At 43.3% G+C, this 15,948-nt stretch overlaps 1 protein-coding gene and 1 long non-coding RNA gene across 4 annotated transcripts in view; one reads left to right on the top strand and one right to left on the bottom strand.

The window, feature by feature from the left end:
* Positions 1-15,948, bottom strand: part of LOC111930550 (uncharacterized) — a 211,447-nt gene that overhangs the window by 48,139 nt on the left and 147,360 nt on the right. The gene's annotated exons all lie outside the window — the stretch shown is intronic.
* On the top strand, positions 93-7,990 carry LOC147652397 (uncharacterized). Its single transcript, XR_015287721.1, has 2 exons — positions 93-1,377; positions 6,806-7,990. It is a non-coding gene; the product is annotated as an uncharacterized LOC147652397 (long non-coding RNA).

Below are 15,948 nucleotides of genomic sequence, written 5' to 3'. Positions count from 1 at the left end.
ACTCCCACTGCTTTGAAGCAGGCCAAAGAGCTGGGCTTTTTCATATCACAGAGAAGACTCCCATCAATTTTTCAGGGACTGGGTCAAGACACAGATGACTGAACCGAAGCCACACACTGCCACATGACATCATAAACCTTCTGAGAGATCACAGATGTACAGATTCCTGCATATCTGTAACCACAGCCCTGCCCTTCTTTTGAAACAAAATCATGGGACAGCGGATGATGAAGAAAATGTCAATGGGCTGTATAAACATGCAGTGGAAATCTAAGAAGCTGATTCCTCCTTTGTTGCTAAAGGCAGAAGAACTGCCATGTTAGATCAAACAGCAAATCCAATTAACACAGCATCCTCTCTCTCATGGTGGCCAGCTCTTAGGAAATGATACCAGAATTATGTTATGCCATCTCAGTTTCTTAAAACCAAAAATTCAAACACCTTTCTGAGCCAGACCTTAAATCCAGGCCAAGTATTTTTAAACAAGCCTGCAGCCTGTTCGGGCCTCATTCCTGCTCAAAATGGAGGGTTAGGATATGAAATGAGTGAATGGGTCTCTGAGTGAGACAGTCTTGGCCCTGCAGGGAAGGAAGTATTTACAGCAGATCATCTCCTGACACTATGGCATCCATAGGGATGGTCACTGTGTCTCTGGGACCAACTGATGGAAGGCGTGGTGCCCCTGTGCAAGGCCGTGCCTCTCCATTTCCCACTGAATTCTTGCAGGCGGTGGAGCTGCTGCCATCCCCAGGGGCAGGGGCCCAGCCCAGGGGACGCTCTGAGGAAGCTGCGGAGGCCGCGAGGTTGTTCCTGCACGAAGGCCCAACGCCACCCCCGCACTGACGCCATCGAGCTGCTCTCTGGAGACATCTCACATGATTTCTGAGCAGCAGAGCTCACCACAATCTGCAGGCCCCGTGGGGCAGCCCTTTGCCAGTGCTGTGTCCATAAGGGCGCGTGTGGAACACGGGAGCGGCTCGATGAGGGCCACACGTGCGCCGCCGGCTCCTGCTCCCATCCCTTCGGGATGGGTGAGGAAAACTACCCTTAAAACATGGCCATGCCACTAATTTATGTGGTGGAATAAATATTTTCTCCTCTGTTTTTTCCCTCTTTGCTTAATAATTCGGAAAATTCTCCTTGCTTTCCCAGCTGCTGCTGAGCAATAACTAGCTATTTTTAGAGAGCTAATCACTGCAATTCCACAATATTTCTTCTGAGTAGTAAAAACTCATTTGCCCTTGCTTAATCTAAGGCAGTTTGCTGTGTAGATATTGTCAGGGCTCCCATTTTCCAGTGAACATTACTTTGACTATATTGCCATTGAATTTCTCTGCCATTTTAGTTTTCCAGTAATGGGAGTGCCCCAGACATCAGGTAAGGGAATATTCTTCCACATCTTCTTGTGGGTATTTTATATTTGACCCTTTTGCTATATAGTCACATTCTACAGATTTTAATGGCTCTGATGTTCAGATTTCGCTGCATTGCTTGGGACTTGGGATAAAGAAGCTCTCTGGACAGGTGATATTTTGTGCAAATGTAAAGTCTGACAAAGGTGTCCAAAATGGTTTAATATCACAAATCATGTCTAAACGACCCTATGAGGAACACATCATATACAGTGGTTTAAATACAGGTGTCCAAAAACTATTAGATGAATAGTTAAAACCAGACTTCCATCGTTCTGTCTAGCACATTGCATTTCTTCAGAGGTTATCTCACCTCTGCAGAAGAGCAACAGACCACACAATTATTATTCCTTAGTAACAAGAGGTTAATAAAGCCATTTTTCAGATACAGAATTAGAAAGAGATTAAAAAGAGATCTTCTTATCCTGAAAATGATGTTACACTATGTACAAAATTCAGGTTTATCATGGGTACAACAACATGTGAAAAGATACTTTATCAGGCCCAGTTCAAGAAAGAGTGTCCTGTTATAAGAGCACATGCTTCCTTTTATCATTTGGTAAATCATCTCTGCTTTCCTGAATAAGAACAGATTCAAGTGTTTGATGTAGTCTCCTGAATTAGAAGTTCTAATGCTAATTAAGTTAAATTTATTTGGTCTAGGGCTACCTGAAACAAGATACTGATGTATCTGCATACAGCAAATGACAGCTTGAGAATTTGCAGAATAAAATGCTAGCCAGCTGAAGGGATACAATTAAGACAAAAAGAACTTGGGGATACTTTTTCCTTCAGTATGCCATGCAAAACTAAACAGGAAATGGGTTTAGATTTCCATCAGAAAGCTGAGTATAGCACCAGCTAACACATCCATTAGTATTCACAGGGTTTTAACAAGCTTAGAGCTCTCTGCAAGAGAGGCTGGTCATCCATGGATAGGGCTGGATAAAAGAGGTAGGCAGTGTCCTGCCATGGGATGCTGAAAAGTTGCTCATAGGAGCTACAGTTCTCTTTGTGGACAGGAATAAATCACCTGAATGCATCATGTAGGACAACAACAAAGCTGTGGACAAAAGAATATGCCAACAACTGAAAAAGTAAAACACTCTATGCAATGTAGTATCATAAAGTTCTGGGAGTGTGTCTTTGTGAAAATGTCATGTCTGAAGTTCTGATGAATAGACACATTTATTGGGTAAGTAAAACTGGGTGTTAATTATAAGAACTATCAAAAAAAGCATGTGCTAAAGAAGTGTCTGGGACATCACTGCAGGTGTATTAAACCATTGACAAATTACCAGCTTTTGGGTTAATAACTTTGCATAGGCATGTTTTAGATCCAGGGTGTGGTGCTGGATTGCTGTCCTAAGGAGCTGATATCAGACACTACACTCTGAATGTCCCTGTACTTCATCAGAGCAAGGTGTTAAAAACAAAATGCATCCAAGACTGACTTCTCAGAGGGTTTCTGAAGTGTTTGCATTCAGGCCTATTCCACTCGTGTGTGAGAGGGAATGTCCAGGGTGCACAGCTGACAAATGACACCCTCTTGACAGCCTGTAACATGTCACTGAACAGAAGACTTCAGGTTAATATGAGACTCTGCCACTTCTACTTTTGTTTCCCATCTGGGTTTTTGCAAGAGAAAGAAAGTCAGAAGAACTGACAACTGACCACAAGGGATGTCCATATATCCCTGCTAATGGAGCAGCATGGGGACAGGACATTTCATCCATCTAGCCAGCCAGCTTGAAATCTCAACCTTACTGACAGCGATTTGGGGTCAGTCACAGTGCTGTCTTTCTTCTCATCCTTTGCCTACTTAGGTAGCAAGACATTATCACAAAAAGTCCCCAGACTGATTAATTGTTTGATGAACAGCATGAACAAAAGCAATCTGTGTGGTTCTCTTCCAAAAATCAACTAATGACTTACTGACTTCCTTTCATGTGGATTTCTTGCCCAGGAAGCAAGAGCCACTTGAGTCACTCAGATATAGGAATGTATCTCACTCTTGCTTGGGACACTTTCTACCAAAACCACACCAAAGCTCTTTCCTTTTGCATTATCTGACAGTGGGACCAAGACTGCCTCCCACCACAGCCCTTCATCTGAGAAACTTTTTAGTTCTTTGTAACATTATAACAGGCTTTCCGTCAGCAGAAGCCAGATCTGTGTGAATCTCCAGCTCAGATTTCCAAATTCCTCAACTGTAGCACACACAGCCCTGTTGATTTGTGTCTCTCCAGTTATGACACCAATAATGTGGTCATTCCTGTAGAACTCATACCCGATCAGCCAAGAGAACAGATGTGCTGCTCCTAAAATTTGCATTCCCCATTTCCACCTGTGAGAATAATGCCATCAGCTCACCCATTACTCGTGGAGATTTGAGCTTGAACTCCAGACCCAAATCTTTTTACAAGAGCTACATTTAACCAATCAGTAGTGCATTCTGCAAAAATACAACTAAACTGGAGTTGGAGAAAACATCTGTCTCTGATGCGCGCCATTGTGATGCTTTATGTCAGTTTGCATCAGTCAAGCTTGCAGTTTAACTCTGTTTCGGGTTTTTTTTACATGCATCAAAAGGTTTGTCATTTTTCTGTGATTTAGGTAAAGGTAGGTTAGGTAATAACATTCTGTGGGCTGGCAAGCACTGAAGCAAACCTCAGCTTTTAGCTTTATGTTCCCAGATGCCTACATTTCCAGTGGGTAGTCTGTCATATGTCTAAAGAAAATGAATGCTAATGAAATAGAAAGTGGTGAAAAGCTGCTGTAATGGTAGAAAGTTTCTCAGCTAATAGAACAGGTTCTGATAGAGGCAATTGATAAATGTTTCTCAGAGCTCTAAAAAATAATTACTTGAATATTTACATGAGAAAAGAGTGGAGAACTGAGGGTGGGAAGGGTGCATTCTTTTGCAAGTCTGGAGGCTACCTAATGCACACTCTCAGCGCCCTGTAAGTTCCAGGGGAAAACTCTTCCTCTATTCCCTAGCTCAGAAACCAGCTTGCTGCTGAGACACACTTCTGTATTACGTTAGGGACAGAGTAGTGGATTTTGAACTATGTCTCTTCAATGCAACTCCTTCTTTTCCCCCCAGCTGGAAGGCAAAAGTATTATGTCTGCTTCAGCCCAGAACTGTCATCACATAGGAACTGACCCCAGACTTTTCAGAAAATTCATAGATTCCATCGGCTTTTTTTCTTAAAATGTCACATTCTTCCACTCTTAAAACATTTCACCACATGCAGGAGCCACAGGGGGCAATACATTGGCCTTGGCAAAGCCAAGATTGGATTAAAGCCCTAGAACCCATTCAAATCAACAAAACCGCTTCCATTACAGTAAGGGGATGGCAATGGGGAGGGAAAATTGCAGTTATTTGCCAATGCTTTTCCTAATTTTTTTTTTAATTGAAAACTTGAAAATCTGACTCATTTTCATAACTGACACACACACGAGCATATGGTTAAAAGAGAGTCAACTTTCCAATCAACCCTGCAGGTCTCCAGAGGTCTGCCACCTTCAGCCAGTAGTATTTGGAGGATGTTTCATTAGTGGATCAAATCCAGACTTGAACTTGAATCCAGCTGGCACACACAAGGCCCTCAAGCTGACAAGCTGTTCCTTGGAGCGTTAGCAATTCTCTCCTCTCCTGCCATTGGCAGTATGATGGACTGTGTCACCATTTCACAACGATGCTATAACACCCACGTTTCTGAATGGGAATGCATAGAGCTCCAGGAGATTCTGCATCAAAACTCAGCCTGAGCAGTTATTGATAAGCATTTTCATGAGTGAGTCAGGCCTCCTTATCCTCTGGGAGCAGAGAGCTCAGATGTGCTGCCCTATCCTCCCCAGTCTCGCTTAGGGGCCTGGCTCAGTCCCTCTCCCTTCCCTTGCAAATGCCAGCTCTGACTCCTTTCTCAGCTCCTTGACCAGTTTCATTCCAAAAAGCCACTGTGATCTAGTGCCAAAGTTCACATGCAGATACTGCCCCAGGCTGCTAACAGCTGTAAACCTTCCTCCCTTCTCACACCCTGCTCAAGCCCTCATTTTTGTCTAGGCAGAACTTATCACAGAATCACAGAATAAACTGAGTTGGAAGGGACTCACAAGGATCATTGAGTCCAGCTCCTGGCCCTGCAAAGGACCATACCCAGGAGTCACACCCTGTGCCTGAGAGCATTGTCCAAACACTTCTTGAACTCTGTCAGGCTTGGTGCTGTGGCCACTGCCCTGAGGAGCCTCTTTCAGTGTCCAACCATCCTCTGGGTGAAGAACCTTTATGTTCAGGAGAGCGACTGGTCTTACTTCATTGCTTGTGAAGCTCCACACCACTCACTGCCTTCAGTGAAGAAGAAAATAGACTGAAGAAAAAGAAAACCTCTATTTTTTCCACTTATTTGGTTTACAAACCACAGAAGTCCTTGCTGTTTTAGGTACAACAGTATATAGATTGTGATGGCCCGTCCTCGAGATGCCACGCTGTGTGTGCGTCAATCACAAAGAAGAGCTTATTCTAACAGAAAGTGACTCCTTGAATGCTTGCAAGTTTTTTTCCCTTAAAATGATGGCACTTCCTGCACTGATAACTAAAATGCTGGACTAGAACTGAGATTCAGTTTCTGGTGATAATTGTCCAGCACCAACTGGCTTCTAGGTCAGCATCTGCCTTCACACTCAAAAAGCAATTCACACAAACACTGGCGTGCTCAATGGTAGTGAAGAAGCATTTCATGAACTTAGAAAGTAAAGACAAGAGCTTCAGGGTTTCAGTCTGGGTTCAAAATTTATGATGTTTTCTCTGCATCACAGTGCAAGGGTGTGTAAGCCAGTCTTAATGGAAAAGCTTTGGTGGCATTCTAGTTAGCTTTGATTTAAAGCTTAATTTAGGCCCTGAAAAGGGTTAGTGCATCTTTACAGCCATCTTGTAATTCTCCAAGAGTCCTGCCATGAAGTTAGCCAAGCCCACATTTCAACACGGCAGGGTCACTTTCAGATCAAAGAGGTACTCAGACAACTACCAAACCCACTGAGGAAAGTCTTACACCTTGTCCAAAAACCCATCAAAAAGGAGGCAGGTCATTCATGTTACTATTCAAGTGCTTTCAAAGGAGATGTAATGAAATCATATATTCGTATATACATACATATATATAGTCAGTCATGATGTTAAATGAAAACCAAAATTCTAGCTTGGATCTAACTAAATATTTAAAACTCAATATTAGAGCTGAGAGAATAATTGGCAGCAAATAATTCACCCATGAATTTAGCTTCTTTTTCAGCTTATGGAGTGTCTGCATACAGATTGCCATTTCCTCAGATTTGATCATTACTTTAAATGAGTCTCAGTTTTATAGTGTAATTCTTCCCCTGTGTAGGTCGATGGAGAGGAGTCTCCAGTGCTTTCCTGACACTTTGCATCTGAAGCCTGATCTGCAGATGTACTGCTCTGACCCACAGATTGAAGTGCATGTCCTGTTTGAAAATCTGAGAGTTCCAGTGCAGCACTTCATTTTTACAGCCAGTGGTGTGGGGGAAAGCTGACCACTAAAGTACCAGGAAAAATCAAATAATAAGCAGAAAGTATAGAAGAAAGGTGCTCACTTAAATATCAGGAGATTCTCAACACTGACAGAAAGGCTGAAGAGAGCTTTTTGCCTCTCCTTAGTAGAAGCACCTCCAGCAATAGCTCTTAGTTCCAAGTAGAAGATACAGTTTACTGGAATCAATACCAAACCCCAAGAATTCCTACAGCTGGGATGGAAGAATCCCATGCACCAGTGCAGGCCAAAGGGATAGAAATGAATACATTTTTCAGAAAAATTAGCTGAAGGCCTGGTGGACAGCCCACAGAGAGGAGTGAGCAGTGTTCCTCGCAGCCAACACATCTGGTGGCCCACAGGGCTGCACTTGCAGCCAGCTCTGCACTGGCCTGTGTCTGCAGGGATGCAGCCTGCAGGAGCAGGGAGGTGATGATTGCCCCCTCCCTCAGCACTGTCAAGGCTGTACCTGGAGTCTGCTGTCCAGTCCTGGGCTCCACTGCACCGAAAATAAAGACCTTGACTTATTGGAGCAAGTAAAGCAGAGGCCACCAGGATGGCGGGAGAGCTGGAAAAACATCAGGTGAGGAGCAGCTGAAGCAATTGGGTTTGCTCATTTCAAAGAGGAGAAAGTGAAACAGAAATGTTATTTCTCTACAGCGACCTAACGAGATGGCACAAAAAATCGGAGTCAGCCTCTCCTTGGAAGTGCCCAGCAATGACACAAGGGGCTATGGACACCAGCTATGACTTGGGAAAACCCGACTGGATGTGTGGGCAAGCTTTGTCACTGTCAAGGTGGAAACCGCAGGAGCAGGTGGTGCAGAGGCACTGTGGAGTGTCTGTCCTTGGAGACAGTGAAAACCCCGCTGGACACGGCTCTCAAGAACCCGCTCTCACCAGATGTGCTCCATTTAGGAGGAGAGACTGTTCCACCTTGGGAGGACCCTTCCTTCCTATGCACTTCTGTCATTCCCTGATAGTCCAATAAATATTTTTCCAGTCCTTGGAGCAAGTCCAAAATATTTTTGCACTCCCGATCTCTATTTCTGTAAGAATGTAAAGATTTTTGTAGCGGTTTCTGCCTATGAAGAGATTTGGAATATTAAAATCCACCCCTACAGAGATAGATTAGTGGCAAAATGAAGGCAAGAAAACCAAAGGTGCAAAATTCCTTAATGGTCGGGCTGTCTGTGAGCATATCTCAGCTCAGCACGACTGACTTACACTCACCCTGATTTACACCAGCAGAGAGCTCCACATGGAATCTTAAGGCTGCATAAATGAATGTGTTTCACAGTTAACATAACCTCATATATAGTGCAGCTGATTTAAAGACATCTAAAAAGTGCTGCCTTTCTCGCTGTTGTAGCATGGTAGGAACCTGTGTGCACCTCCTGTGATCTCTGACTCGCAATATTATTGTGTCTGACGCAGAATTATTAGGTACTGAAATAAACCTCTGCTTTTAATGACTAAAAGTCATGCAAGGGGATGCTGGATTTGAAAGCCAGCAGAAAAGCCCTAGGCTGTTTGAGAATTCAGATTCAAATTATTTAGTTATCTCCAGTCCTCTTAGATATCTATAAATATCTGCACTCCATGGGGTGCTCATGCAATTTCTGATGGTTTACCAGACTGAAGCCACCTCCTCAACTGTAGGTTAGAGTTGTAACTCCTTGATATCGATGAAAAGGCAAGGGACTTAGTTATGAAGGTCATTTTTCAACTGAACAGTTAACTGGAGGGCACCACAGAATGAGTTTAGCTCTCTTTTGTCTCACAAATTTTGCAATCAAATAATATAAACTCGAACAAAGCCATTAAGAAGACCTCTTTTTCCCGGATGCTATGGAAAAAAAATTAACTAACTTCATAAGGTAAAAAATTAGAACATTTTCATTAACACAAAATGTTCTTTTTAATTAGGATTTTGCAAGCTAAGTCTCCTAATGAATGAAGGAATGGAACTTCAAAATGATTTGAATTGCTTATTTTTTTTTTTTCTTCTCACTGAGAACAAATGTAACTTTTTGCAAAATATATTCAGTTTCTAATTGGGGACTTTTAATTAACTATTTCATGGCTGGGGTTTTCATCAGCCTAAAAAAATGCATTGCTGTGAGATGACTGCTCTCCTAAATAATCCTCAAGATTTCTGAGTACTTTAAGAACACAGTGCAAACCATGCAGAGACACATGTGGTGGGGCAGAGCTACAGACAATTTACTCATGCAGAAAATGGGTCCCAGACACCTCCAGGAGATATTTTTCCTTTTTCAAGGAGGCAGTTACAGGGCACAGAGGCTAATGAATATAGGGACACATTTATTGGGGAGACCCATGTCAACGTGGTGCTGCTGTGGCGTGGCTGCTTTGCCAGCAGCAGTGCTGGGCCCAGCACACTCTGGGAGGTGCCAAGAGAGGATAGAGCTTGCACAGGGATGTGAAGGAAGGCAGCAGCCACAGAGCCAACACGTGCTGGCTGTGCCACACCACAGAGCCCTCCCTGGCGTCACACAACCCGTGTGACAGACATGACAGAGCAAACATGGAGCAAATGAGCCCAGATGAACACTTCACATCTGGACACAGCTGGTAGGTCCTGGCCAGAGCAGAGCAAGTGTGGAGGGTTGGTGCCCAGCTCTCCAGACACACAGCAGAGTCTGTGCACTGGAGCCAGGCTGAGCAGACCGAGCCACAGGCACGGCTCAGCACTGCACCAGCCCACCCCACAGACACCTGAGAGGTGCCACCACACAGGTGAGGGCAGCCCCTTCCCCACCACTTCCAGCCCCAAAGATGGCAAACAAGTCTCTCTGTCCATGATGCATCCATACCCAGCAGGCTGATCTCCAAGGAAGCACGAGTCAACACACAGTGGTAGGAAACCTCACCCTGAAAAAGCCAAAAGAGAAGCATAAGCTATGAGTTTTCAGAGAAAGGAAAGAAGTTGTCTAAAGCTGGCAAACTTGGTAGATCATGGTGCAATAGGGATGAGGTGATGCTTTTGACCTACTGGTCTGGCTGCCTTGCTGTAACAGCTTCAGAAACCTTTTACATGGGCTAATAGAACCACATTACTGCATGCTGTGCCAGAACAGGCTATAAAACCTATTGCCAGACAGCATCATTAATCAGAGAAGTGCAACTTGATCCACAGAGATAGGAAGCCTGAGCAGATGGACTAAGACAGAACATTGTGATGGAAAAGACAGGTCAAAGCAAAGTTGTGTGAAAGGGCCTAAACATTTGGAGAATTAATGAAATCTGGGTTTTTTTTCTAAAAGAAAACATTAGCAAGCAGTAAAAGAACAATGTACAATCAATTATGAATGTAATACATGGGTAGCTGCTTGCTACTGCTCACTGCTCATGGACTTCAGCCTGACTACACTCTTGTGTCTGTAACATTGTGGTTTTTTCTATTCATTAAAATCTCAACAGTACTCTTCTATCTCAGGAGAAGTTCTAGAAGTACCCTTCTAGTTTCAGGAGAAACCTGGGGTTTTAAGACTAGGATGATACTTCCATTAATGGCCACAAAACAAAAATGAGGCCTGTTAATTCTTTTTGTTCTTAGGTGAGAAATGACCAGCTCTGTTTGCACTAAGCATGGAAACACACACTTGTGTTCAGCAAAGAGGTGTGAATATTGAGAAGGCAGCGACCCTTCTTCCTGAATGAGTCATCCCAGGCTCAGTATATGAGAGGGAGGGGAAACAACCCCTAAAAGTATTTTAATAAACAGAATACTGGAAAACAAAGGTATAGTGAAGGCAAAGGTTAAGATACAACAGAGGTTTTGGTCAGATGTCTTAATCTATTTACACAGCAGGAGGCTTTCAACAAACTGCATTGCAAGATTAGAAAAGAATTAGCACGTTCTGAAAACACACATTGACGTCCAGGAACAGACAGCAAACACCACACACATCATTTGTACCAAGTACCCAGCACTAAAACCAAATCAAATGTTATTTGATGTCGTGGTGGCCACACACTAAAACAGGACAGACTAGAATAGTTCCAGTCCAAAGGGACCTAAAATGATCATCTGGTCCCACTATCTCTTTATAGCACAGTAAGGTATGAAGCTGTGGGATGGGAAGGCCCATACAGGGTCTGTATGAAACAGAAAACACAGATGTCTTAAGAGTGTGTAAAAATTATTGAATAAGCACAATGCAGCAGATATTAAAGAATGTCAGAAGATGCTTTAACAGACTGGAATGAGTTAAGGATATATTGCACATACTAGTATTCAGGTAGGAATACGTGCACACATATAAGAGTTCATTAGACAATTAGAAAATACATTAAATTTGGAAGATGAAGTCAGATCACATTCAGTGTTTGCAGATATAATCTATTTAACTTAAGAGTTTAATCACTTAGATAAGTAACTGGAGATTCAGATCTGGAAGACAGTAATGCTGAGTGCAGTCCCAGAAAGAACAATCACTCTAGTTTCCTGCAGACTAGAAGACTGGGAAAACCCTAATGCTAGAATTAAATTTAGAAAAAAATATCTGCAGGTATTTTTCAGGGTTTTTTTTTTTGGTACCCACTGTTTGGATGGATACCCATGATCAGCTTCAGGCTAAAAGCACATGAGACATTGTCTCATACAGATATCATACGTATAATACAGATTATCACTATTTCATGTAAGGCACTGTGGATGTGATCATGTTACCCCAGGTATGACTTTTTTTTTCTATTTGTCTCATGCCATCCTTGGGCCAGGGAGAGATATGCAAGACAGACCTGGGAGAGGTTTTGCCCCATTCTTTCTGCAACACAGAGATATGCATTTATGAGCATCTGAAGGAAGCAAAGTGCCTGGGTGCTCCTGGGTGTCAGGGGGTATATCTCTTTTTTTCTTCTTTCATTTTGTCTTTTGTTTACTTTTGTGCATGTGGTGAAGGCTGGGAGGTTTTCAAAAAATACAAACCCCTCTCCTCAGAGAGCACACAACCCGTAGCACAGTGCAGCACAGTGCTGGCTGCAGAACCCTTTTTGTATTCCTTGTGCACTGGGCAGGGATTTTTTCATTTCATGCATCATCCATAACTTGCCGCAGCAATTCCAAAAATCTCTACCACGCTCACATGAATACGAATAATTTAAATTCACATTTTTGCTTTTGGAAATTTATCATCATAGAAGTCAGGCTCATAAAGCAGCTGTATTCCTGAAATTTCTCACAGAATAATCAAGTGATGGCACTGCCCAACTAAACAGCCCCAACTCATTGGTATCATACGGGCACTGCAAGCTATGACTCCTTCTCACAAGGTCAGCTACTGACTGAAATCTGCCACCAGCATTAGTGTTCACTCTACTAGTTTTTCTCTGATCCTTTATTTAGACTAATTTAATAAGCAATTAAAAAACAAGAGTACAGGTAGGTGTCGTTTCTCTGCCAATGGCCAGTAGCAAATGTTTTGGACACGAAATGTTGCTGTGGATGATGTTGCTTCTGAAGAGTTGGCCTTGGGCAGATGTTACACTTTAGCCCTCATTAGAGACCTCTAGGTTTTGGCCAAAGGACAAAATATTGCATTTCTTAAGCATAATTGTGAATACAGGTTTTTAATCCTCCCTGACGTCAGAGAAATTATTGGCTTTCAGAGAAAGCAAAGCAAATTATAACTCTGCCATAAGCAGTGAGTCCAACAGTTTCTCAATTTTAAATTAATTGGCCTTTGAGAACCAAACATTTATTTCCCACCACGGGACCATATCATGGCTTCACACCTGTCCCTGACCCTACAACTGCCTCACAGCACAGGGATTGTGCAAGGAGAATTAGGTCTCGGTTTTGCCGTATTAAACATTTTTTGTCACTAGGATGACTCCCTTTCTCATCACCTGTATCTCTATTACATTCAACTGAGTGCTTCTACACCCAACAGTGCTTACAGGAAAAAAAAAAGGGAGAAGCCAGAAGAGAGAAGAAGGGAAAAAAATTAATTGCAATTCTTTTTCTGTTGAGCTCACCCTTGGCAGAGGGCCTGCTTGGGATTCCAGCAGCTGGGCACACAAGCTCCCCAAAAGATGCAAAAGAAGTCTGCCCAAAGTGTTTAAGACAACCAGTCTAAATTTTTCATTCAAGCAAAGTCTCCATTGGAAACAAAAGAGATTCACTTCTAAGATTTTCAGGAAGACAGGCAACATTTTTAGGACCTACCCAACTGAAAACTTAAATCAAGTTTGAATGCTGTTATTTCTTTCTCCAATTCTAGAATGAAAAAACCTGCTGTTTTTCTTTACACCAGCCTGCTGATGGAGGTGCTGGGGTATCCTTGGGTAAAATTCCAGTTGCCAAGTGGTGTGCCCCAAAGGGGTTTGTCAAAAAACCACACTGCAACTCCTGCCAGCCAGGCACCAAGGCTGCCTGCTGCCTCAAGGAGTTTTATCTAAAAATAGAAGCCGCTTAAGAAAAATGACCACCTCTTTAGAAGAACAGTCAGTTTCTCTCTGAATCAATTTAAGCCTGGGCACATCAATGAGATAGAGCTTGACCTAAAGAGCTCCACAGAAATCAAGACCTAAGGTAAAGGTGTGCCAGTAATATGGAAGAAGATAAGGAGGCTATGGGCCTGATCCAAAGGCCACTAGGTCAGTGGCAAGCTTTAATGTTGATGTAAATGGGCTTTGGAACAGGCCACGCTACAGAAAAGAGCACTCCTTATGATAAAAATAAGCAGCCATTAGATATGGACTGAAGTTACAGGAAATTCTTTGCAGACAAAACTTCCCTCCATTTTTCTCATCATCTCAGCAAAGCACTGGGCCATTTGGCTCCATAAATCAGCAGGCACCAGGTTTCCACCCTATCCCAGTGAGCACCCAGGGGTCAGAAGCACTTGGGTGCCGTTTGCCCACTCTGTTTCTGTGACTAGAACATGGTTGGACATGGGTCCAGCTGTGCTTGCTGCATCTTTAGGTGCTTCATCAGCACAGCTGGGCACCCAGTCAGCAGCACTGCCCACCCGAATTGCTGCATACATTGAATTTGCATGAGCGACTGCAGGAATCCATTCCCCACTCAAAGGGAGCAATGATGGCTCAAATAACGAGAGAGGAGCTGGGCAGAGGTAGAAAACACTAAACTTGCAGCCAGCTCACCCCACAGCTGCTGCTTGCAGTGGTTACAAAGTCATTTTTGACTCAGGTATAATCCTCACTGAATGGGGAGAGAAGGCAAATGTTTGGCAATAGGCAAAAAATAAACCAGCAATCCTCACCCTCTCTGGCCCGTGCTGAATATTCCTCACTGAAGCTGCTAAACTGATAAGGTTATTCACTGACAAGATATGAAAGAGCAAATGCTCTGTAATTGAATACCATATGCCTCACCACAAATAAAAATAACACAGTTCTCTCAGAGATAAAATAAAGGATGTCGTAAGAGAGTAGTGTTAAACCATGCTAAAACAATGAGGAGAGAGGGAATATGCAACTCACCTGCTGGCTGCAGTATAATTGGCTAGTTAGGGAGAAGTGCACCCATGGACACATGAAGGGAACAGGAGATCACAAAGCACTGTGACCCACAGACCAGCGTGGGCTTTGGGCACGGCTCGCTGGCAGTGCTGCTGAAATGAGGGGGTTGATGATGGGACAGAAAGTACTCGAGAGCCTTGGAAATGAGAGCATGTAGCTGTATCCAGCTGGCCCCTCCTGACCTCCCCGTGCCAGCCAGGGGACACTGTTCCTCTGTGACCCTGGCAGGAGCCATGGCTGGCCATGAGAAAGCTGCTCTGTGCAAACTTGGGAGCTGCCAGTTTGCCTTAAAGTATTAGAGAGGCATTATATTGATTACTGCCTGGTATTTGCAGGTCTACAAAATGTCCAAGGAGACACAGGAAAGTTTAGAGACTTTTAATTTGCTGTACCAAATCTTTTCTGATGGTCCCAGAAGATCACACATTTATGAACAAGGGCAGCAACTATAAAAGCTTATTGTTTGCACTCAGCCAAACTTCATGGATTTTTTAAGTATGACAAAAGAGAAAATGAGTTACACAGATTTTCAATAACTTGAACACCAATCTCTGCTGTCCAAAGGGAATTACTCCAGTGTTCTTTCTCTGTCTACCTTGGCCTGGCTTTAAGGGTTTATCCTTGTAAACGACATCAGTAGTTACAGTTAACAGGCCCAAATGAAGCTGTGGGGCTGAGATCCCTCTTGTCCTGATGTGCCAGATGCTCCAGGGAGAAGACTAAAGATAGCAAGAGGAACTTTGTCAAGGTAGGCTCCGTGCAGAAGATAGGAGCAAGCAGTGTGCAGAGCCCTTCCCTTCGCTTCAATGACACATCAGAGGTACCAGGAGGATTCTCTCATCAGAGGGCAATGGCACGAAGTGAGATTAAGGCAGAAACCCATTTTGCTTTTATGTGTTCAGCTAAAGAACAAGGTCAAAGACATAAGGTATTAAAACTTTTAATTAAGTGACAGTGGAATTATTTGCTTGCTCCTGGATTACGTTGATGCAATACAGCCTGAAAGCTGCTGTTTGACATTTCCCTTGATTTCTGCTCCCCTTTGATGGGGTTACACAGTAAATTGTTTTCAGGTACAGACTTGCCATAGCTACTGAGAGGAACGATGTTCCTAAAATCTGCCCCACTTTCTGTTCTACTGAAATGGCACAAAGACACCAAAGCCGTAAAAATAAGAAAGCATTACTGCAATACAAACTAATGTGGCTACAGAAAAGAAAGTTGCAAACTTGGGGGAGGGATGAGGCACGTACAGGTATTTTCTTTGAAAGCAATGGGTCATAGAAGGATCCTGAACAGTCCCTATTCAATGGACCACAAGTAGAACCTTTTTTTGGCAATACTGATACAGGCACAAGTACATTGGGTGGCTCTGAATGGCTAAATTGGTCCATGCCATGCAGGCTTAGGAGCATCCAACATTCATATGTATGTGGTAGAGCAGAAGCAAATTCCACAGTCAGGGA

Source organism: Cyanistes caeruleus, chromosome 6 (genome assembly GCF_971803275.1).
Source record: "Cyanistes caeruleus chromosome 6, bCyaCae1.hap1.1, whole genome shotgun sequence".
Classification (NCBI taxonomy): Eukaryota; Metazoa; Chordata; class Aves; order Passeriformes; family Paridae; genus Cyanistes; species Cyanistes caeruleus.
This window is presented reverse-complemented; position numbering and strand designations above follow the sequence as displayed.